At 35.3% G+C, this 24960-nt stretch overlaps 1 long non-coding RNA gene across 1 annotated transcript in view; it reads right to left on the bottom strand.

Annotated features, from left to right (window-relative positions):
• Positions 1-24960, bottom strand: part of LOC309634725 — a 93712-nt gene continuing 68752 nt past the window's right edge. Inside the window, exon 3 of the long non-coding RNA XR_014248375.1 lies at positions 1-19082. This is a non-coding gene — a long non-coding RNA (uncharacterized lncRNA). The remainder of the gene's footprint in view (positions 19083-24960) is intronic.

The following is a 24960-nucleotide window of genomic DNA, read 5'->3' as shown; positions in this document are numbered from 1 at the left end:
TACCAAAATCCATGGATGCACAAGTCCCTTATATAAAACGGTGTAGGACAGTGGCCCTCCATACCCACAGGTTCTGCATCTTCTGACTGGTTGAATCCGCCAACGTCCAACCCACGGAGGACCAACCATATCTATGCTTTTAAGCCAAAAACATTTTTTCACTTAATTATTTTCAGTCTTATTCCCCGTATGCATTGATTCTTGTTTTCTTCTTATTGAAAGACATTACTCAAAAGCATTTTCCAGGAGGTCTTTGTGTGTTAAACTTCTGACCCTTTGTATGATTCCAAACTACACTTGTCACACTCATGTTTAAGTGTTGCAGTTTTATTTTACTGTGGAGAAATCTGATGTGCATTCAATTCTTGTTCTTCTGCGAGTCATCTGCTCTTTCTTTTAAGAAGATTTTAGACTTTTTTCTCTGTCTTCATTGTTATTGAATCTCAAGATGTGTTTATTCCTCTTATTTAACTTAATTAGTGTGAAAGATTTTTCATGAAGATAACCTCTGTAACTTATCCTTCCATGTTTGCTGCTTTGCAATGTGTTTTTAATGCTCCTCCTTTCAAGAGGAAGAGTTTATTTCTCCATCCCTAAATCTAGGCTTAGCCATGTGATTTATTTTGTTAATAGAAAATTAGCAGATGTGATGCAAGTTAAGCCTTGACCAGCACATGCACATTCTGCCCTGTTTTGCAGCTTTCAGAATCCCCAGATTGTGTGAAGGTGTGAATGAGGCTGAGATAGCCCACTGTAGAGACCACATGGAAGACAACCCAGAGGTCTTGGTTTACAACCTGACACCTGCCAAAAATGTGAGGGAGGGCTTCCTAGGCTGAGTCCCAGCCAAGCTGACAGCCAAATGCAGGTCCACGAGGGAGCCCCGGAGAGGCCAGCAGTAAAACCACCCCAGGTAAACTTCTTTGAGGGTATTAGCTATTTCTTGCAACCGTCATCCAAGTCCTATAGGACACTTTCAGCTTTTCAAGAAATTCCCATTATACTTGTATTAATATCCATATCCCTATGTGATCTAGTTCTTTGTAAATTTATCACTATCTATAATTATATCTTTAACATATTTTCCTTTATTTTTATTGTTGGATTTGTCTCTAGAATATAAAGTCAATTTTTCTTGCTAATGGCTACATCCTCTGAGCCAAAACAGTCTCTGCTAGAGTAGGTTCTCAACAACTATGTTGAATTAATATTAAATTTCAATAAATACAGTAAGTAAATTAGATACATCTGTATCTGGAGTCTTTATTACTACATGAGTCTGATTTTTTTTATGAGTCGTTTTTTAAAAACAAGTTCCCAAATTTAAAAAAAATAGTTTTTTTAAATTTCCGTTACCATTCTCTGAGATAAATATTATTTTCTCCTTTTGTAGATGAGGAAAATACAGCTCATAGTTTTAGAACCATGCCTAATGTCACACAATTAAAAACTCATGGAGCATTTTGATATGAGATCTGTCTGACTCCAAAGCTTTCTCTCAATAGATCATTTTGCTTTTATGAAAGCTTGAATTTACTGTGTGACTACAAACTTCATTGTTTTGTCTCTCAATTTCTCTCTATTTCCAGACATTGGAAAAAGTTTTAGGAGAGTACCGATTGTAAAAATAGTGAAATAAGTCAGAAAGAGAAAGACAAATACTGTATGACATCACTTACATGTGGAATCTAAAAAAATACAACAAACTAGTGAATATAACAAAAAAGAAGCAGACTCACAAACATAGAACAAACTAGTGATTACTAGTGGGGAGAGGGAAGGGGGAGGGGCAATATAGGGGTAGGGGAGTAAGAGGTACAAACCATTGGGTGTAAGATAGGCTACAAGGATATATTGTACGACATGGGGAATATAGTGAATATTTTGTGATAGCTATAAATGAAAAGTTACCTTTAAAAATTGTATAAAAATGTTCTTAAACAATGGCATTGTGGGAAATTCTCTGGCGGTCCAGTGGTTAGGACTCCACACTTTCACTGCTGAGGGCCCAGGTTTGATGCCTGGTCGGGGAACTAAGATCACACAACCTGTGCGGTGTGGCCAAAAAAAAAAAAAGAAAAAGGCATTGTGGAGCAAAGAAAAAAATACAGAAATATTTTCTGCCATATGATTCAAGAAATTAAGATAACATTTATTCAATGTACTTAATTATTTGCTGCTAATTTTATGTGAAGTATTTCATTTCTATGCTTTCTATAAATATGCATAGAATAAAGGAGCTTTTTTCCCCCGGAATGAAATAGAGTGTAGTATCCTGGCACTTAATAAGGGTAGCACAATGATGAGAGTTGAATTCTATTACTATGGTCAATATTCACCAAATAAAGATTATTAGGGCAAAACTGAAAAAAAAAATAGTGTTCAACTAAACTTATGCTAATTCTTGATGCCTTTTATCACATAAAATTCCGACATCTTATTTCTTTCTTTTTCTCTCTAGATCCAAGATAGTCATTTACCCTTCTCACTCATTCAATTCCATTTAAGGAAAAATATAAACACTGACACTATGAAAAAAAAAAAAATAGAGTATCCCTCTTTTTATTAGTGTGCTGTGATGTGGATTTGCTCCTTATAAATTTTCCCCAAACTTTTTCCTTAGTGATGAAATATTGTAATTCAAATAAAAAATGTATAATTTTCATTATTATCACAATGCTTTGGGCTTTGCCAATGGAGAACTAAACAGGTTTCTTCTGCATGTTTTCTAAATGTCTCCAGCTGTGTTTCTCAGAATCAGACCAGACAATGGCTAGACAGACAGTCACATCAAAGTGGCATCTTATACACAAAGAAGACTCCCTCCTCCAGCAGCCCCTAACAGAGGGTCTGTGAGAATGAGATCATGCCAGTGAATTCTGTTTGCCTTGCTTTTTTCTTTATTTTCTTAACCGGGAAAGTGTTTGTCCATGAAATGGTTTGGCAGGGTCTGTTATTCCAAAGGCTTTCTTAAACTAATAGTCCTGATTTCAAGCCTCAGAAGAAAAGCAATTATATTTGAATATAGAGTATTCTCCACTGTGAATTGGCAAATTACTTTTTATTTTTAAGAAAAAGTAAATTCTAAATTCTAAATTCTAGATTCTAGATTCTTTTCCCTATTCCCATTTAGGTCCAAGTATGATACTATCAGTGAAAATCCTATCGAATTGGTTATTTTTTATCAGAAGTATAATATTATTTGGGGTTGAATGGGTGCCTCAGTTCTCTGAAAAGCTCTCATACAGCCCAGTTTCATTACGGAACACCCTGGAAAGGAGAATCAATAGCGGATTTGTTTTCCTAAGCTCACTACCTGTTAGGATCTGTCAAACACACTTGTTCTCCATACAAGCCATTTGGAATGTTCACTTCCAAAATAACTGGACTGAAATTAGGAAAAAAATGTTCCCATCCCATTTCGTCCTTTTTTCCCCATCCAACTCTCCCTGCAAAGTGGCTAGGATCTATGGCTAAGAAAATAGTAACACACTCACAAGCTGTGAAGGGTAAAGAAAATTACTACTCAAAATGTAATTCACTTGCCAACCACAATTCACTACTTGAACAACCAGCTATTGATTCATCTAATCTTATTCCCACATTCACATTCATAGGAACATTTTTCAAAAGCCTGAAGGCTCTTGAGCAGATTCTTCTTAAACTAGTACTTGCCATTGGCAGATGAACCACAATTTTTAGCCTACACGGCTTTGTACGCGCTGCCCTTTTTTTCAGGGATACCCACTTTTATTCACCTGGTGAATTTCTATTGAACCTCATCTCAGGTGCATCATTCCCAGAAAACTTTCCTGCTAACTCTTCACTCTAGTCATTCCTGGTAGATGACACCTAGTTGTTCTCAGGTGGTTGTTACACTGATATCTATTATACTTGCATTTTACTTGTTAATTCATCAGTCTCCCATTGTGAGCTCCTTGAGGATAAGTGCTGGGTTTTGCCCATATAATCAACCCCTAATACAGTGTCTAACACATTTTATGGTCAATAAATTTTTGCCACATAAATAAATTAACAAAAGAATTATTAATACATGAGCCAATTAATGCAAAAAATATTTATTCCAGATGACATATTCATTTTTGGTGGACCTTCCAACGTTCATTGTCTACCATCTACCTGACAGCAATTTTCCTCGTACTGGCAGAGAATTAACCCCTCCTACATTTTCAGCCATGTGGATTTGTGGGAATTGGTCCAAGAGGACAAATTTAAGCCAAGGAAAGGCTTAAAACGATTTGGATTCTACTAAGAGCCAAAGGAACTGCTTCAGGGACGTGTGTGTGACCTACTCAGAGCTAGTGAGGGTTTGCAATAGTTTGAGGGAAGGTGAGATTCTTTTCTTTTGCAGAACCTGTTGAAAGAGATTATTTTTGTTCTGATGCACATCATCAAGGAAAAATGAATGCAATCTCAAGAGCTACTGGTGACAATTGTGTGATGAAAACAGGAAAACATGCCGAGAATGGAATGTAGAAGGAGAAAGCAGAGTCAGGAAATGGCAAGACAAGCCAGATCCTGCTCACATTATATAAGCCCAGGGGAAAGATATCCTCAAATTTAGATGTCCCTGGGTTATTCAGTTAGGAGGGTCGATATTATTTTTTTAATTGTTTGAATAGTTTTCTGTTCCTGCAACTTAAATAGTGCTTTTTACTTAAGGAGCTCAATTTTTTCCATCCAAAACTTACTTTAGCTCAATCTCTCATTTGGAAGAATATCTCATCACCTGCTTTAATTCTCCCCTAGGGGTGCAATAGTAGCAGAGTGGAAACGACATAGGTTTTGAATTCAGATAAACAGACATTTTGTTTAAGTCCACCTTTTATTATCTGTGGACACTAGGCAAGTCGTTTTACCATTCTGAGGCTCCTTTTCCTCAACTGTACCTATTTTAGAAGTTGCTGGAGGATTGAACCAGATAAACATATTGAACATTTCTAACTTCATGCCTATGATTTCAAAGGTCATAAAATAATCTAAATCTTTTGTTTTTTCCCTTGTTAATAAGATATCCTCACTAACTTGAATGGCTTCATGGGAATTCTGACATCTCATTGTGACATCTCAAACTTCTCAAGCATCAGCACCATCTTCATTCGACACTTACCGGTTACCATATTACACCCTGAACTCATCACTATTCAGAGCAGTCCATCCTATTATGTCTTCTATTCTCTTATTCCAGCGTCTTTGCCTGTCCTACCACTCACATCTTCACATCACAGTTTTGCCTTTATTGTAAATGCCAGCTCATCAACTTTCCCAAGTCCACATCCACACTCCGCATTCATTGTTCTTGACCACATGTCTTTGTTTAGTTCCACTTGCACTTATTGAGCACCTACGATATGCCAACTTTAGACAGACAGAGCTGAGTAAGACATGGGTTCCTTACCATCTAGAACAGATTCTAAATTAGGTAAATTTAATAAACAGTCAAAAATGATGAGAGAGAGATGTGTGCATGGGATGATACAGGTGCACCCTGAAAAAGAAACTAGTATGGAAGCAGACAATCAAAATAGGAGGCAATTGTAATCATCCTGGGAAGAGGTGACAGTGCTTGACTCAAGGTGGTGCAAATGGAGGAGGTGAGACATTGACAGAATTAATAATCTCCTCTTCATGCCCTATTGGAAATTCTGCCTCTTTTTTTTTTTTTTTTTTTTTTGGCTTAAAATAACAGAAATTTATTCTCGCACAGTTCTGGAGGCTGGAATTCTTAAATCAAGGTGTTGGCAGGGCCTTGCTCCCTCTGAAGGCTCTAAGGAAGAATCTTTCTTTGTCTCTTCATTCTTTATTCTTCTGGATCTCCTGTCCCTCATTACCTGGTAGAAGAATGTACCTCCAGGTGCTTTATTCCCAAAATAAAACAAGTAGTCAGACTATGCTATCATTTTCTTTAACCCAATGGACTATTCTCTTGAAATACTTCTTTATTTTGACCAAATAATGTTTACCTTTGTAATTTTCCTGAAAGCGTAAGGCTGATTTATAAAGAAAAATGTCAGAAAGATCAAAGTTATAGGTATATACACAATGGTAATATTTGAATTGTCAATTTATTTGTAATCACTCTGCTAAAAATTGCTACAACAGTTTTCCTTTCAACCTGTTTTTATCAAACATTGTCACTCACAATGAAAATACTTAATGAACAGATCTATCATGAAAGCGTGCAAAATATGCTTTTACTTAAAAACCAAAATTGTTGATTGGTATCATATTTAACAAAACATCCTGGAGGTTATCTATGTTCCCAAGTGGCAGACATATTTTTTATCCTATATACTATGAAACAGCATGCAGAAACCACTTATATTATATTTGAAGAACATGTAGTTTAGCAATTACATTTTGGAGTACATGTTCTCCTAGAACATAAACTCAAATATTATTAGGTGATGGCCTGCTTAGTTTGATGCTTCTACTTTACCAAAATTATTAACTTTACTCAGATTCCACTACGCATCAGGCAAGGCATGTAGCGTTAAAATGATAGAGCCCTTCTTGCATATTGCTTCAGACTAAAACCTAAAATATATTCTGAATTCTATTAATTACGTAGAATCCAATGCTTTATAGTAGCTGATAAATGGAAAACAAAATTTGCTTGGTTTTTATGACTTCCTAACTCCCACACTGAGTTAACAATTGAGCACCTTATTTTTCCATTTGAATTTCTCAAGTCATGGCACTTCTGATAGGAACAAAAAAGTATGGGGTTGTGAACAAGGACAGAACAATAAATCAGTGTTATTGATTCCTTGCATTTCTGCAAGGTTTTAAGTGCTTGATGAGTCATCAATTATCCAAAGCTTTATGACTGCCCATTGCAAGAAAACTTGACTTTACAAACTCCATCTATTAAGACGTAACTTATAAAATGTAAGATGTATCTTATAAAAATCAACATCATCATCCATTCATTCATTTGTTAAATAGAACTTTACTGAAAAAGTAATTCTTAAAGGAAGTGAGATAGTAAGCCCCCTTGGGGGAGATGGTTCCAAGCAGAGAAAACAACTAAGGCAAAACAGTGCGGCTGGAGTTTGCCTGGAGTGTTTGGAGAGTCTAAGGAAAGTAGTGTGGGTTACAGCAGAGCCAGCAGTAGGGAAATTCGTGAATGACAGAGCAGAGATGCACTGAGACAGGGGCCTTTTGGGCCATGAGGAAAGACTGCGTTTACTTGGAGTGAATTAGGGAAATACGAGAGAGTTTTGCACAGGGGTATTACGTGATTTGACCCATGTTTTAAACTTTTTTATTTTTATTTTTTTTTATTTTTTTATTTTTTATTTATTTTTTTATTTTTTTAAACTCTTAAAGGATCGTTCTGGTTGATGTGTTGAGAAGTGACTGAAGGGAACAATACTGAAAGCCAGTGAGGAGACCACTGCCATGATCCACAGGGAAATGGTGGCAGCAGTAGACGGAGTGAGAGTGGTCATTTTCTCAATACATTTGGAATACATTCAGACAGGATTTTCTGATGGATGGATATAGGGATTAAAAGTAAACTAGAAGAAAGGAATAATTTCAAGATTTACACCAGCAGCTCCCCAGTTCTTAAGCCTTCACCCTTGGACTGGGAGTTTACCATCAGCTGCCATGGTTCTCAGGTCTTTGGACTCAAACTGAATTATACCACAGGCTTTCCTGGCTTTCCACCTTATAGACAGCAGATTATGGGACTTCTTGGCCTCCATAATTGCATGAGCCAATTCCTTTAACCATATATATATATAGAGAGAGAGAGAGACAGAGACAGAGACAGAGACAGAGAGACACAGAGAGAGAGAGAGACAGAGAGAGAGAGATGGAGAAAGAGAGAGACGTTCTGTTTCTCAAGAGAACCCTGGCCAACACAGTACTGAAAGCCATGGGATTAAATGAGTTCACAAGAGAAGGGAGTACAGGTGAAGAAGGTGATCTCTGGGGAGCGACAGTGTTAAGAGGTCAGGCTGATTAGGTATTATCCAAAGGAACTGAAAAAAAGTGACCAGGGGGGTGGGTGGGAAACCAGGAAAATATGATGTCATTATCATTACCATCTCCATCAACATCATTATCATCAATATTAATCAAACGTATATTTGTTATTCATGAATTAAATCAACTAACTACCTTATGAGAGAGGTACTATTATATCTACCTAGCAATTAAATAATTTTTCCAAGGTCAACACTTTATTAAAATATACAGTTTTTTTAAATATAATAAGGAAAACATTAGTGAAAACATTTATTTGACTTTATAATCTTCTCAAAGCATCAAATATTTTAACTTTATTATAGCAATCAGTGAACGTTTATTCCATCACCATCTCCTTATCATTAAAACTTCTGGAATTGAATAAGGAACTCATATCTTGGATTTAAAAACCAACAGGATGTTTTCCCACTGTTTAATAATATTTAGTGAGATTGCTTTTTTGTATCTAATTATGTTTGTGAAAACTTAACATATACAATTTAAAGAATGTCAGCTCTGTGCAAAACATTGTCCTAGACTTATCCGCTTATTCATTTCATTATTATCAAGCCATATGTTTAAGTGCAGCCTATTAAAAACAGATCTTCCCTTGCCATGGATAATATGAACCTTTGTAATTTAATCCAGAAATAAAATTATACAGACAAACTTCCCAGTTTCTGTAATTGTTCTGGGGGTCTCTAAGGCTTTATTCAGTAGCTGCAACCCAGACATTTTTTATTAACTTCATACTGTTAAATGAATTATTTAATTTATCTAAAATTAACAATCATTCACAAAATAAAAAATCATGCTGTAGGCAAATCCCGCCTCTCAAATAACAATTAAACAATATTCAAGGAGATAAGCTAGAATGATCCCAGGTCTGCAGGCTTATCCCAGGGCCAGTTCAGAAAAGTTCATCCTCAGTGAATTTTTTCTTTCAGGTTGGAGTCACCCTTTCCTGTGTTTGAATGACTAGCATTCTCTTCCACTCAAAACTCCCTTTTTCTGCAAAAATCTGAATAAAGTTTTCTGAACATTTGTTTGAAAATCCATTATTCTAAGAGTCTCTAAAGGCATCATTTATGGCACTGTCTCATAACTTCATCATATTTGAATAAGTGGCACATGTGCTCCACAGAAAGCTTGTGGCAAGCTCTAACTGGGAGGGAACGCAAGGAGGTGGGTGCAGGTAAGGGGCATTAAGGCTGGCAGCCCAACCAGGAGCCTTGTCAGCATGTCTGCTGGAGTCAACAGAGAATGTGGCTGATAACACACATCATGTGTACATATAGGAACTGACTAGAATTCAAGGACACACATTAAGAAATGGTGGCTTAGATGTGATAGGGAAAATGCTTGTAATCAAGAATCAGACTTGTATCACTTAGGATCATAAGATATGTATCTTATTCAAATAACCCATTATTATCTATATTATTGAAGGGTGAGGGCTAAGACTAAGATGATGCTCCAGAATATCATAAAACCTCTTTCCAGCTTCAACTTTCTTCCTCCATTTTTATTAATTTAGTTCACAGGTAACAAAATGGAATCATTTTCTGCCTTCCTTCCACCTAAGAGAAATACTAAGAAGTAGTGAAATTTCAGAAGCATGTAACATAAGAGGCAAGGAAGAAAAATCATTACCACCTGAAATACTTAGTAAATGTTTAAAATAAGTCATCAAAGATAGTGAACATTCAAAAAGTGAAGAAATGCCAAAAAGCATGCTGTACAAAAGAAAAATGTTAGACTTCATTACATTTAAAAACTTCTTCTCTGCAAAAGACTGTTAAGAGAATGAAAAGGCAAGCCACAGACTGAGAGAATGTCTTTGCAAAAGATATCTAATAAAGAACTGGTGTGCAAAATATACAAAGAACACTTAAAATTCAACAATAAGAAAGCAAACAACCAATTAAAAGTGGATAAAAGAGCTGAACGGGCAACTCACCAAAGAAAGTTTACAGAAATCAAACAAGCGTATGAAAGGACGTTCAACATCATATATCATTGGGGAACACAAATTAAAACAATGTGATACCACTACATACCTGTTATAAAGCCTAAAATCCAAACAGTGACAACACTAAATGCTGGCGAGGGTGTGGAGCAATAAGAATTCTCATCATTGCTGGTGGGAATGCAAATGACACAGCCACTTTGGAAGATAGTTTGGCCATTCCTTACAGAACTAACCATAGTATTACCATACGATCTCTCAGTTGTGTCCGTTGATATTTACCCAAAGGAGCTGAAAACTTCCACACAAAAAAATCTGTACATGAATTTTTACAGCACCTTTATTCATAGCTGCCAAAATTTGGAAGGAACCAACATGCCCTTTAATAAGTGAATGACTAAACAAACTGTGGTATGCCCAGACAATTGAATATTATTCAATAAAAAAAGAAATGAGCTATCAAACCATGAAAAGATATGGAGGAACATTAAGTGCATATCGGTAAGTGAAAAAAGCCAATCTGGAAAGGCAACATGCTGTATGATTCCAACTATATGACATTCTGGAAAAGGCAAAACTATGGAGATAGAAAAAAAAGATTAGTGTTACAGGCAGAGATAGAGAGAGAAGGGATGAATAGGTGGAGCACAGGAAATACTTTAGGGCAGTGAAATTATTCTGTATGATACTGTAATGGTGAATACTTGTCATTATACATTTGTCAAAACCCATAGACTATGCAACACAAAGAATGAATCTTAATATAAACTATGCAATTTAGTTAATAGTAATGCATCAGTACTGGCTCATCAATTGTACCAAATATTGCAAGATGTTAATAATAGAGAAATTGGAGGATGGGGGGGATATGTGGGAACTCTCTGTGCTTTAGCTCAATTATCCTATAAACCTAAAACTGATCAATTATTTTTAAAGAGATGAAATGATGCTGGATGCTATAAGCATTCATGAGGACAAATAAACCCAGACTAATAACATTTGTGTTGCTGTTTTGTTTTGTTCTGACTCATTTTAGTGCTTGCTTAGAATACTTATGCTAGCAAGATATACATAAAAAAGCAAAATAAACAGGTTCAAGATGGCAGAGTAGAAGGACGTGCACTCACTCCCTCTTGCGAGAGCACCGGAATCACAACTAACTGCTGAACAATCATCGACAGGAAGACACTGGAACTCACCAAAAAAGATACCCCACATCCAAAGACAAAGGAGAAGCTGCAGTGAGATGGTAGGAGGGGCACAATCACAAAAAAATCAACTCCCATAACTGCTGGGTGGGTGACTCACAAACTGGAGAACAATTATACCACAGAAGTCCACCCACTGGAGTGAAGGTTCTGAGCCCCAGGTCAGGCTTCCCAACCTGGGGGTATGGCAACGGGAGGAGGAATTCCCAGAAAATCAGATACTGAAGACTAGTGGGAATTGATTGCAGGACTTCTACAGGACTGGGGGAAACAGAGACTCCACTCTTGGAGGACACACACAAAGTAGTGTGATATTGGGACGCAGGGGAAGGAGCAGTGACCACATAAGAGACTGAACCAGACATACCTGCTAGTGTTGGAGGGTCTCCTGCAGACACGGCAGGTGGCTGTGGCTATTGTGGGGACAAGGACAATGGCAGCAGAAGTTCTGGGAAGTACTCCTGGGTGTGAGTCCTCCCAGAGACAGCAATTAGCCCCACCAAAGAGCCTGTAGGCTCCAGTGCTGGGTCACCTCAGGCCAAACAATCAACAGGGAAGAAACTCAGCCCCACCCATCAGCAGACAAGCAGATTAAAGTTTTACTGAGCTCTGCCCACCAGAGCAACACCCAGCTGTACCCACCACCTGTCCCTCCCATGAGTAAGCTTGCACAAGCCATTTAGATAGCCTCATCCACCAGAGGGCAGACAGCAGAAGCAAGAAGAACTACTGTCCTGCAGCCTGTGGAACAAAAACCACATTCACAGAAAGATAGACAAGATGAAAAGGCAGAGGGCTATGTACCAGATGAAGGAACAAGATAAAACCCCAGAAAAACAACTAAATAAAGTGGAGATAGGCAACCTTCCAGTAAAAGAATTCAGAATAATGATAGTGAAGATGATCCAGGACCTCAGGAAAAGAATGGAGGCAAAGATCGAGAAGATGGAAGAAATGTTTAACAAAGACCTAGAAGAATTAAAGAACAAAGAAACAGATGAATAATACAATAACTGAAATGAAAAATACACTGAAAGGAATCAATAGCAGAATAACTGAGGAAGAAAAACGGATAAATGACCTGGAAGACTGAGTGGTGGAATTCACTGCCGCAGACGAGAATAAAGAAAAGAAATGAAGACAGCCTAAGAGACTTCTGGGACAACATTAAATGCACCAACATTTGCATTGTAGGAGTGCTAGGAGGAGAAGAGAGAGAGAAAGGACCCGAGAACATATTTGAAGTGATTATAGTCGAAAACTTGCCTAACATGGGAAAGGAAATAGCCACCCAAGTCCAGGAAGTGCAAAGAGTACCAAGCAGGATAAACCCAAGGAGAAACATGCCAAGACACATAGTAATCGAATTGACAAAAATTAAAGACAAAGAAAAATTATTAAAAGCAACAAGGGAAAAATGACAAATAACATACAAGGGAACTCCCATAAGGTTAACAGCTGATTTCACAGCAGAAACTCTACAAGCCAGAAAGGAGTGGCAAGATATATGTAAAGTGATGAAAAGGAAGAAACTACGACCAAGATTACTCTACCCAGCAAGGATCTTATTCAGATTCGAAAGAGAAATCAACAGCTTTACAGACAAGCAGATGCTAAGAGAATTCACATCACCAAACCAGGTCTACAACAAATGCTAAAGGAACTTCTCTAAGTGGGAAACACAAAAGAAGAAAAGGACCTACAAAAACAAACCCAAAACAATTAAGAAAATGGTATTAGGAACATATGTATCAATAATTACCTTAAATGTGAATGGATTAAATGCTCCAGCCAAAAGATATAGGCTCTCTGAATGGATAAAAAACAAGACCCATATATATGCTGTCTGTAAGAGACCCACTTCAGACCTAGGGACACATACAGTCTGAGGGTGAGGGGATGGAAAAAGATATTCCATGCAAATGGAAATCAAAAGAAAGCTGGAGTAGCAATACTCATATCAGACAAAATAGACTTTAAAATAAAGAATGTTACAAGAGACAAGGAAGGACACTACATAATGATCAAGGGATCAATCCAAGAAGAAGATATAACAATTATAAATATATATGCACCCAACCTAGGAGCACCTCAATACATAAGGCAAATGCTAACAGCTATAAAACAGGAAATCGACAGTAACACAAAAATAGTGGGGGACGTTAACACCTCACTTACACAAATGGACAGATCATCCAGACAGAAAATTGATAAGGAAACACAAGCTTTAAATGATACAAGAGACCCTGTATATTTAATTGATAAAAGACATTCCATCCAAAAAGAGCAGATTACACTTTCTTCTCAAGTGTACATGGAACATTCTCCAGGATAGATCACATCTTGGGTCACAAATCAAGCCTCGGTAAGTTTAAGAAAATTGAAATCATATCAATCATCTTTTCCAACCACAGTGCTCTGAGATTAGAAATCAATTACAGGGGAAAAAAATGTAAGAAACACAAACACATGAGGCTAAACAATACATTACTAAATAAATGAGAGATCACTGAAGAAATAAAAGAGGAAATCAAAAAATACCTAGAGACAAATGACAATGAAAACATGATGTTAAAAAACCTATGGGATGCAACAAAAACAGTTCTAAGGGGGAAGTTTATAGCAACACAATCCTACCTCAAGAAAGAAGAAAAACCTCAAATAAACAATCTAACCTTACACCTAAAGGAACTAAAGAAAGAAGAGCAAACAAAACCCAAAGTTAGTAGAAGGAAAGAAATCATAAAGATCAGAGCAGAAATACATGAAATAGAAACCAAGAAAACAATAGCAAAGATTAATAAAACTAAAAGCTATTTCTTTGAGAAGGTAAACAAAATTGATAAAACTTTAGCCAGACTCATCAAGAAAAAGAGGGAGAGGTCTCAAGTCAATAAAATTAGAAATGAAAAATGAGAAGCAAAAACAGACACCACAGAAATACAAGCATCATAAGAGACTACTACAAGCAACTCTATGCCAATAAAATGGACAACCTGGAAGAAACGGACAAACTCTTAGAAAGGTATAACCTTCAAAACTGAACCCAGAAGAAGTAGAAAATAGGAACAGACCAATCACAGGTAATGAAGTTGAAACTGTGAATAAAAATCTTCCAACAAACCAAAGTCCAGGACCAAATGGCTTCACAGGTGAATTCTATCAAACATTTAGAGCAGAACTAACACCCATCCTTCTCAAACTCTTCCAAAAAATTACAGAGGAAAGAACACTCCCAAACTCATTCTACAAGGCCACCATCACCCTGATACCAAAACCCGACAAAGATACTACAAAAAAAAAAGAAAATTACAGACCAATATCACTGATGAATATAGATGCAAAAATCCTCAACAAAATACTAGCAAATGGAATCCAACAACACATTAAAAGGATGATACACCATGATCAAAAGGGGTTTATCCCAAGGATGCAAAAATGCTTCAGTATAAGCAAATCAGTGTAATACACCATATTAACAAACTGAAGAATAAAAACCATATGATCATCTCAATAGATGCAGAAAAAGCTTTTGACAAAATTCAACACCCATTTATGATAAAAAAAACTCTTCAGAAAGTGGGCATAGAGGCAACCTGCCCCAACATAATAAAAGCCATATATGACAAACCCACAGCAAACCTGATTCTCAATGGTGAAAACTGAAAGCATTTCCTCTAAGATCAGGAACAAGACAAGGATGTCCACTCTCGCCACTATTATTCAACATAGCTTTGGAAGTTCTAGCCACTGCAATCAGAGAAGAAAAAGAAATAAAACGAGTACAAATTGGAAAAGAAGAAATAAAACTGTTACTGATGGCAGATGACATGATACTATACATAGAAAATCCTAAAGATGCTACCAGAAAACTACTAAAGTTAACCAATGAATTTGGTAAAGTTGCAGGGTACAAAATGAATGCACAGAAATCTCTTGCATTCCTATACACTAACAGTGAAAGGTCAGAAAGAGAAATTAAGGAAACAATACCATTCACCATTGCAACAAAAAGAATAAAATACCTAGGAATAAACTTACCTAAGGAGGTAAAAGACCTGTACTCAGAAAACTATAAGACACTGATGAAAGAAATCAAAGATAACACAAACAGATGGAGACATATACCATGTTCTTGGATGGGAAGAATCAATATTGTGAAAAAGACTACACTACCCAAAGTGATCTACAGATTCAATGCAATCCCTATCAAATTAACAATGGCATTTTTTACAGAGCTAGAAAGGAAAATCTTAAAATTTGTATGGAGACACAGAAGACCCCAAATATCCAAAGCAATCTTCAGGGGAATAAAACAGAGCTGGAGGAATCAGACTCCCTGACTTCAGACTATACTACAAAGCTACAGTCATCAAGACAATATGGTACTGGCACAAAAACAGAAATATAGATCAATGGAACAGGATAGAAAGCCCAGAAATAAACTCATGCACCTATAGTCCACTAATCTATGACAAAGGTGGCAAGGATACACAATGGAGAAAAGACAGTCTGTTCAATAAGTGGTTCTGGGAAAACTGGACAGCTATGTGTAAAAGAATGAAACTAGAACACTCCTTAACAACATACACAAAAATAAACTCAAAATGGATTAAAGACCTAAATGTAAGACCGGATACCAGAAAACTCTTAAAGGAAAACATGGGAAGAACACTCTTTGACATAAATCACAGCAAGATGTTTTCTGACCCATCTCCCAGAGTAATGGAAATAAAAACAAAAATAAACAAATGGGACCTAATGAAACTTCAAAGCTTTTGCACAGCAAAGGAAACCATAAACAAGACGAAAAGACAAACCTCAGGATGGGAGAAAATATTTGCAAATGAATCAATGGACAAAGGATTAATTGCCAAAATATATAAACAGCCCATGCAGCTCAATATTAAAAAAACAAACAACCCAATCAAAAAATGGGAAGAAGACCTAAATATACATTTCTCCAAAGAAGACATACAGATGGCCAAGAGGCACATGAAAAGCTGCTCAACATCACTAATTATTAGAGAGATGCAAATCAAAGCTACAATGTGGTATCTCCTCACACTGGTTAGAATGGGCATCATCGGAACATCTACAAACCACAAATACTGGAGAGGATGTGGAGAAAATGGAACCCTCTTGTACTGTCGGTGGGAATGTAAATTGATACAGCCACTATGGAGAACAGTATGGAGGTTCCTTAAAAAACTAAAAATAGAATTACCAAATGACTCAGCAATCCCACTACTGGGCATATACCGAAAGAAAACCATAATTCAAAAAAAAACATGCACCCCAATGTTCATTGCAGCACTATTTACAATAGCCAGGTCATGGAAGCAACCTAAATGCCCATCAACAGATGAATGGATAAAGGAGATGTGGTACATATATACAATGGAATATTAGTCAGCCATAAAAAGGAACGAAATTGGGTCATTTGTAGAGACGTGGATGGATCTAGAGACTGTCATACAGAGTGAAGTAAGTCAGAAAAAGAAAAACAAATATCGTACCTTAATGCATATATGTGGAATATAGAAAAATGGTAGAGATGAACCGGTTTGCAAGGCAGAAATAGAGACAGATGTAGAGAACAAACGTATAACACCAAGAGGGGTAGGCGGGGGTGGTGGTGGTGGTGTGATGAATTGGAAGATTGGGATTGACATATATACACTAATATGTATAAAATAGATAAGTAATAAGAATGTGCTGTATGGAAAAAGTAAATAAAATAAAATTCAAGTCAAAGAAAAAGGATTAAAAACAACTTATTACATTTTGAGAGTTAAAAATCAAATGGGGTATCTCTGTCTAAAATTAGCTTGATGTACATTATTTTCAAGTAAAATCCATAAAGATATACTTTCTATTTTTAATGTTATTATGGCTTTACTTAACATTTTTATCACATTACATAGCTAGAAGTTACTTATGTAAAGAAGAAAGAGCATATTAATATATCAGAAGTATATAACTAAAATACTGTTGATTTTTCTGTTAAATTTTCTGAATTGTGTTTCAAATATAAGGCAAATAGTTTGGTATTCAAAAAGCAGATTTTAATAATAGATTTTATCTTTAAACATACTGCTCTTAAGTTATACTAGAACCAAACTTAACATAGCTTTATCTTAGATTTTCTCCTAATTAGATAGTTGTATGTTAAAAATGACAGTGAGCAGTTAATTTTAAAATATCTGCAGCAATTTTTCCTAATCACTCACTTTTCAGGAAAGTTTTTCATCAAGTTCTGTTTCATTTGCATTTACATTATCAATCAAAATTTTCTAGTTTCTCTTTAAATTTTCCCACTGTTATTGACATTAGCCCTATTGTCTCAGTATAAAATTATAAGCTGAAATGATATCATTTGGGATATATTCCAGAAAATTAACACTGTTGTTTGCCATTGATAGGTTTCTGGGGAGTCCCAATATATAGCATTTCCATTTTCTCCGCTCAAGTTCTAAACCAACTGGGAAATAAGAAAATCGAGTAAAGCACCTGGGGCCAGAGTATCGCCAATCATTAAGGTGATATTGGAGAATGAGACTTATTTCCAAGGACAAACGGATTTCCTAATCCCAAGCACCAGAATTAATCCAACTTACTCTCAACCATGGCAGTGTTGGCAGAATTATAGTAATAATAGTACAGAGAAGGCTGCCCCTGGAGACGATGTCCAGGTTCCAGAATAAAGGGAAAGGAAAGGGCTGAGCTATACATGCCCAGTTAATATTCCCAAACTCAGCAACCAGTTTGTCCTTCCACCCCATCTTTTTGCCCTCAACTCCCTGTCCCAGGGAAAGGGGGCCTGAAGATGGAGGGAAGCCAGGATTGTTTTGCTAATAGCTCTCCCTTCAGTGAGAGGAAACATCAGAAGAAGAGAAATCACTGCTTCAGCTTTGTGCAATATATTTTAAAATTTGAAATTCTAAATTATGAGCAGTTAAAAAGGTAAACAAACCAATAACCTATATCTGGTAAGCCACAGAAAACATGAGGAACTACTTGGAAAAGTGAAAGATGACAAGGAATTTCAAAGTTAATAATTGTGGTGTAACAGTAAATAGAAGTATAAGCTAAGAAAAGTTAATCTTTTTCTTTTTTTATAATGGCTGTACATACAAACACAGGGGCAAGTCTGGTATATTTGACAGATAAAACACCTCATTTTTAAAGAGCTCCATCTTCTATACAACAAAATTATTTTCAGTAACAAATCCTAATATGAAATCAATAATAACAATGGGAAGAAAATAAATGCAGAATTTAAAATTTATTTTTACTTAAATTTGTATATCTATATTTATCTATCTATATCACGTATATGCATGCATCTTCTATATAAACATAACATCATTCCAGTAAAAAGAGTAAAACCAAATATTATAGTAAAAAAGGATTAGATGAATACTTTTTAATTAGATTAATGTATTTTTGACAAAGTAGGAAAAAAATCTTATACCTACATACTGAGCTGTCACAGTAATAAATAATAACAATATTGTGATTATCAATGACTTCATGAATATGGATTTTGTTTACATATTCATGTTCAAAAGGCAATATAGCCAGATTTTTGTCAATCTATCTTCACTCATAGCTGATTGAAAAAACTTTTTTATTAATGTTTATTTAATTAATTTATGAAGCACCAAATATGCAAATAGGTTAGAAAGGTGTTTAAAAATAAGTTGGGTAGAAGTTAATGAAAACCTCATTTTACACTGAATTTCAGAATTTGCAATATTATTGAAGGCCTTATTTCATCAGGATTGATTGTAGCAGCTTTCAAATGCCTTCGCACTTGAAAAAATTTCACTAAAATATCTTCACCAGAAAAATTCATGATAAATCTTGATTACATTCTGTAAAAACTTCCAAACTTTTTCTTCCTGAAAAAATCAGAGGAAAAGATTAAATGAGGACAAACACTGACATTATTTGGTCCACCTTTTTAGAAAAAAACATTCAATTTTTGGTAAAAACAATGACTACATTCAACTTAGTCATCTTCATTTCTTCTGGCAATGTAAGAGCATCTTTTATCATTTCTAATGATTTTCTTTAACATTTGTGTCCTTTTTCTCTGTAAATACCAATTTCCTTATATTTTATTCTTGCATGGCTAATATTCTTCAGAGATTTTGTCCATCACTAATCATTGGGGAATAATAATTTTAGATTTTGTATTTCACTCTTCAAGGCTAATTGTTTGCAAATATTTTTGTGGTTACAGAAAATGTCAAAATTTAAATAACTGTAGTTCTATTTCTTAGTATTTACAATTAGTGTGCTATTATTGTTTATTTCAAATGTTTAAACATAAGCATATGTAGTACCACAGAATTGGAGGTACTGACAGGACGCAAAAGTAGTTCAAATGGTTCCGAACCATTATAAACTTACTCTGGAACCTAATGCAAGCTTGGGTGTTAGGGGCCATCTTTATAATTTCTTCCCAAAGGAACAATGCTATTAAAATATAAATAATTAAAATGTGCTAATTTCAATCTTATAGATCTGAAGTTGTTTATTTATTTATTTATTTTTTAAACATCTTTATTGGAGTATAATTGCTTTACAATGGTGCGTTAGTTTCTGCTTTATAACAAAGTGAATCAGTTGTACATATACATATGTTCCCATATCTCTCCCCTCTTGGGTCTCCCTCCCTCCTACCCTCCCTATCCCACCTCTCTAGGTGGTCACAAAGCACCGAGCTGATCTCCCTGTGAAGTTTTTAGATATTACATATATAAAAATAAGACATTAACCACAGCAATTGTTTAAAATAAGGATTAACAAACTGTTTCTTTAAAGAGTCAGATAGCAAAAATTTTAGGCTTTTTGCAGGTCAAAAGCAAAACTGAAAGTAATTTGTAGGTAGTTGTATAACAAGAGAAAATTTTTTTCACAATTTTTTGTCAACCACTTAAAAATGTATTTATATTATGTTATATTCTGGATGTGGCCCATAGACCATAGTTTGCCAACCCCTCCCTGTTTAGAGCTTAGGCAAACAAAAAATTGAGAGTGATGAATATTTTAAGCATTGACATTGTTTAGAATGTCAGGGCAATGTAATTTTTTAAAATATAGAGTCAGTTTTATTTTTGTTAATTATTGACAGAAAATGCAATCCCTTTCATTGTTTGCAATTAAACAACTTCTATTGTGCTACCATTGGATATCAGTAAGAGGGCAATGGAAACAGGCTTTTTAAAAATATTTAGCCCATAGAATATGATCTCTCTCTCTCTCTCTCTCTCTCTCTTTCTCTCTCTCGCTCTCTCGCTCTCCCTCTGGCTCTTACTTTCTGTCTCTTGGTGGGTCATTGTTTTGTTTTGTTTTCATTATCAGAGTACATAGTAAACTACTAATAAAAGATGCAAAGCACATTGAAAAGGTCAGAGAAAACCACAGCTTAATAAATGATGGCTTTATTTGTTTATTTATTTTGCCTCTTAGTTAACATTCTCTGAGTTTAGTAGAAAAATCCTTATGCTGTACTTGAATTCAATAAACTCAGAATGTGGGTTCATCTCACTCTGAATAATCCATATCACTACACAAAAAGAAAGGAGGCAGAATATTCAGTTGTTATAGATAGCCTACTTTTAGTAAATAATCTCTTTAAATTGTTTTAATATAGGATTTAATATGTGCTAAATCTGTTAGCCAAATGATAGTTTTTTGCCTATTATTTGCTGGCAATAATATGAGTGCAAAATGCCCATGAGTCTCCAATAGAAAAAAATTGTTTAAAACTGTGGATAATATTCACAACCTGCTGTTGAATGAAGAGAGAAAATAGATGTCTTTTAAGTATTTTTACCTCTGAGGTTCTACGACATTGTTATATAATGTCATCAACTGGCAAATTAAAAAACAAATTATCAGTATAGTATTAGATTATGAACCATTTATAATTGTAACAGAGAAACAAATGAGAGGAAATTAAAAGTACAATAAATACTAAAGTCTGACAAACTAAATCAAGGAAGCTCATTGGTCTACTTCCCTTTTTGAATATCTAAATAAACAAAGATGGCAAATATGCACTTTTAGGGCAAAGTAAATGAATTGGTTTATTTTGTATAATAACGTCCTAACACTGTAAGGGCTAGGTGTAGAGGTTGAGTGGCCTAGGCAATCACTTTTGGCAAGTTTCTCCTCTGAGCCTATAAAAATTGCTAATTATCCATTGTTAACAAATTTTCCTTATTGCAATTCAGGAATAATTCAAACACTGTGTGAACATGTTCAGTAGAGACTTTAAGAAACAGCTTCCTATATGAAACTCAAGTTTGATGTAGTAACAAAGGGAAAACGTGAAGGTGTTTAGATGCCTCATGGGAGAGTATTCTCAGGACATAGATATATTAATAAATCAACTGTTTGTCAAATTACGTGTATATTAATCAAAACCAGAGTTGAGTCTTAAGACACCTTAAAAGCATTTCACGATTAAACTTTTTTTTTAAATTAACCTGTTTCATGTTTTAAATAGATGATTCAAGTCATAAAAAAAAATAATTCTAAGAGTTTAGGATTTTTTTGAAAATATAACAAAGATTAAGAACCTAAGGGAATTGATCTCTGGTCTTTTGCCTCAGCTGGAAATAATGCTAAACCAGGGGTGAAAAGCAAGCCACATTCACTCACCACTTGGTTTTGGAAATAAAAATTGGGGAAACTCAAGCATACCCATTCATTTACACATTGTCTCTGGCTGCTTTTAAGCTACCACAGCAAAGATGAGTTTTTGTAACACAGGTTGTATGGCAAAAAAATCTAAAATATTTACTACCTGGCCCTTTACAGGAAAAGTTTGCTAACTACTGGCCTATACTAACAAATTCAATTTTTGAAAAAAGAAATAAATACTACACGGACATCAAAAGTGAAGTGGGTTAAGTTACTTTACAAATTGTCATCTTTGTACTATAAGCATACGACATTCCTGACACACGTATTAACTACCAACATGATATTTGTGTCCTAATGGGGAAAAGAAACTGGAGTCTCTGAATCCATATGCAGGTTGGGGTCCCCCTTTTAGATCCCAACTATTCTGTTCTCTTCTAAGAATCAACTTTTCCGATCAAAAAATAATCAGTACCTTAAATCCAACTCTCCATTCTACATAGCTCCTTCCCAGTAAAAGCAGAGATGGTTACACCACTGTTTTAAGGTTTTCCAGTTTATAAGATGTTGGAAATTTCCTAAATCTGAAGCTCCCTCTCTGTGGTGAATCATAATAATAATATGCTCTGAATAATGTGTTTGCTGTAGTATAGCAATGTGGTAGCCTGGATCTAAACTGTTCCAAAGAGTTGAGAAAATATAACCTAAGTCTGAGAGTACCCAGAGGAACAGATACGTTAGCTGCAGCTGTCTTGAAAGCAACTGAGAGATATAATTTTGGTTTTTATAAGGTAAGTAAATATGACTAATAAACTTGAGGCTCTTGCATAAGATTCTACTTTACAGTCACAAGCACCCTGGTGAGGTACTAAGAGGTGAAATCCTGCCAAACTCGTTGGATATTAACAAACGTTACTCATAACACAATTTTGCTATTTAGATCTCTTCTGGATCACACTAAAAAGACATTTCCCCCTGGATGAGAATTCAGATGAGATTTGTTTTCATCCATGTGTGGGACTGGATTCAGCTCAGGAAATAAAGTGACGAGGTTAAGATGCAGATTGCTTGGCTGGCTTTGGATTTCATGGCTAGAAAAAGATAGCAAACAACTGGAAAGCAAGGAGCGACTAAAGTAATGCCTTAGTTGGTGCCAAAGTTTACTGGGTCTAATAAATCAGAAACAATAACAAGGTGACACCAAGGGAGAATATCACCTACTTTATTGGGTGTGGGTGGAAGTCATATTAATTTTTAGCTGGCACTGGAAAATAACATAAATTAATATTATCTTTAAAGGTATAACAGAAGAATTGTGAATGGGTAAACTGAATTTTCTTTATTTACGTATGTTACCAATTGCCTATCAATTTAAGGCAGTGAATAAAAAGGTACTGGGCTTCAATAATCACCTGCTCCTCTAAGCTCAATTTGGACTGTGTTCTCTTCTATCTCGACTTCTTTTTCCTTCCTCTGTTATTTAGTTCTAAGAGAAGATTCATGAAAGATGAGCTGTGAAGGTTGACAGAGCTATTATCATATAATGCATATTCATATTGTAATTATTAATGAAATAAATTTTGCTGTTTATATTTTATCACTCATGAATTTACACTGACATTATAATGCAGCCATCCCTCAGTGGGGGTTGGTTCCAGAATCCACCACGATACCAAAATCCATGGATGCTCAAGTCCCATTATCTGAATCTGAAGATTCTGCATTCACAGATTCAACCAAACATAGTACATGGTCTGAGGTTTGTTGAATCTGCAGTTGCAGAACCCATATATGAGATGGATCTGGAAGATGAGTAGGACTTTGCAGGTGAAGATACCACTTTATTACAATCATATTGTATTAAAATAGCACAAATAAGTCACCAACTTTTTTTTAATTGAAGTATAGTTGACTTACAATGTTGTGTTAGTTTCAGGTGTACAGCACAGTGATTCAGTTATACATATCAAAATCTATAAATTCTTTTTCAGATTATTTTCCATTATAGGTTATTACAAAATATTGAGTATAGTTCTCTATAGAGTAGGTCCTTGTTGGTGTCATCAACTTGTCTTTTGGCCTAAAGTTGTAAGATCTATATTCACCCATGGCAACACCAAGGATAGACAAAAAGTTAAAGTAGCCACCATCTGTTTGACTGGCATGAAAGGGTAGGGTGACAGAGAATGAGCCAACACAAAGGCTTTTACCTCGTTGCCTCTGTCTCTCTCTTCCATCTCATTTTTTCTGATTCACTTTTCTTACAGGAATACAGGCTTCTCAACCTCCCAGCACTTCTAGATGTTTACTGTGGCCTGGACCAGCAATAGTAACCTATCCTTCCACCAGCCCATGGTGTTTCAATCCCAACTGGCTTTGAACAGGAATGAAGAAACCTAACTCATTTTCTTGGCCCTGTAAGCAATTAAACTTTGTTTCTTCTTCTTAAATAAAGGATGGGGGAAGGGGCTTATTAACTGCCCTCTCAGTTTCCTTCCAGTTCTAACTTGCTGTGATTGTCTGTTTCAGAAAAGGGATGGGGAAAAGATTAAAAAACACATTTTGTTATCATTCTGTAAATTATCTGTATTTACTCTCACCATCGTATGATAGTTTCTAATAAAAATGGAAATTATTAAGACTCTACCATGACATTTAAGAAAAGCTACATAAAGTTGAAGCACAGATTTCCACCAGTATCAAAGCACAGGTAAATAATGAGGTGAATTAAAATCATACAGCCTCTATTTCTAAAAATAATTTACTTTTATTTTCCTAGTCACTGCATATTATTTTTTCCAACTTCAAAAAAAAGTATAGGCAACATATTAGTTCTGCAAAATATACCTTCTGAATAATATGCGGATTCCCAGAGTGAAGTCTAGCAATAACTGAAAGCTTAATGAGCTCTCTATTAAGGCATATAATTTAGTTGATGAAAATAATAATTAAAAATTATAAAACTATCTGAAGAATTGCAGTTATAATAACATAGTTTTTACCTGCCACCATACAGTCTATAAAGTGCCTCTCGATTTTATTTCCTTACATTAAAATACAAAAGTTACTAACTCAATATTTCATTTTTATATACAAATATAAGAGAAGTTTTTTCTAGCAGTA

The sequence above is a fragment of the Balaenoptera borealis genome, assembly GCF_965194805.1.
Source record: "Balaenoptera borealis genome assembly, chromosome: 9".
In the NCBI taxonomy this organism is placed as follows: Eukaryota; Metazoa; Chordata; class Mammalia; order Artiodactyla; family Balaenopteridae; genus Balaenoptera; species Balaenoptera borealis.
Note: the sequence above shows the minus strand (reverse complement) of the source record. Positions and strands in the feature narration are given on the sequence as shown.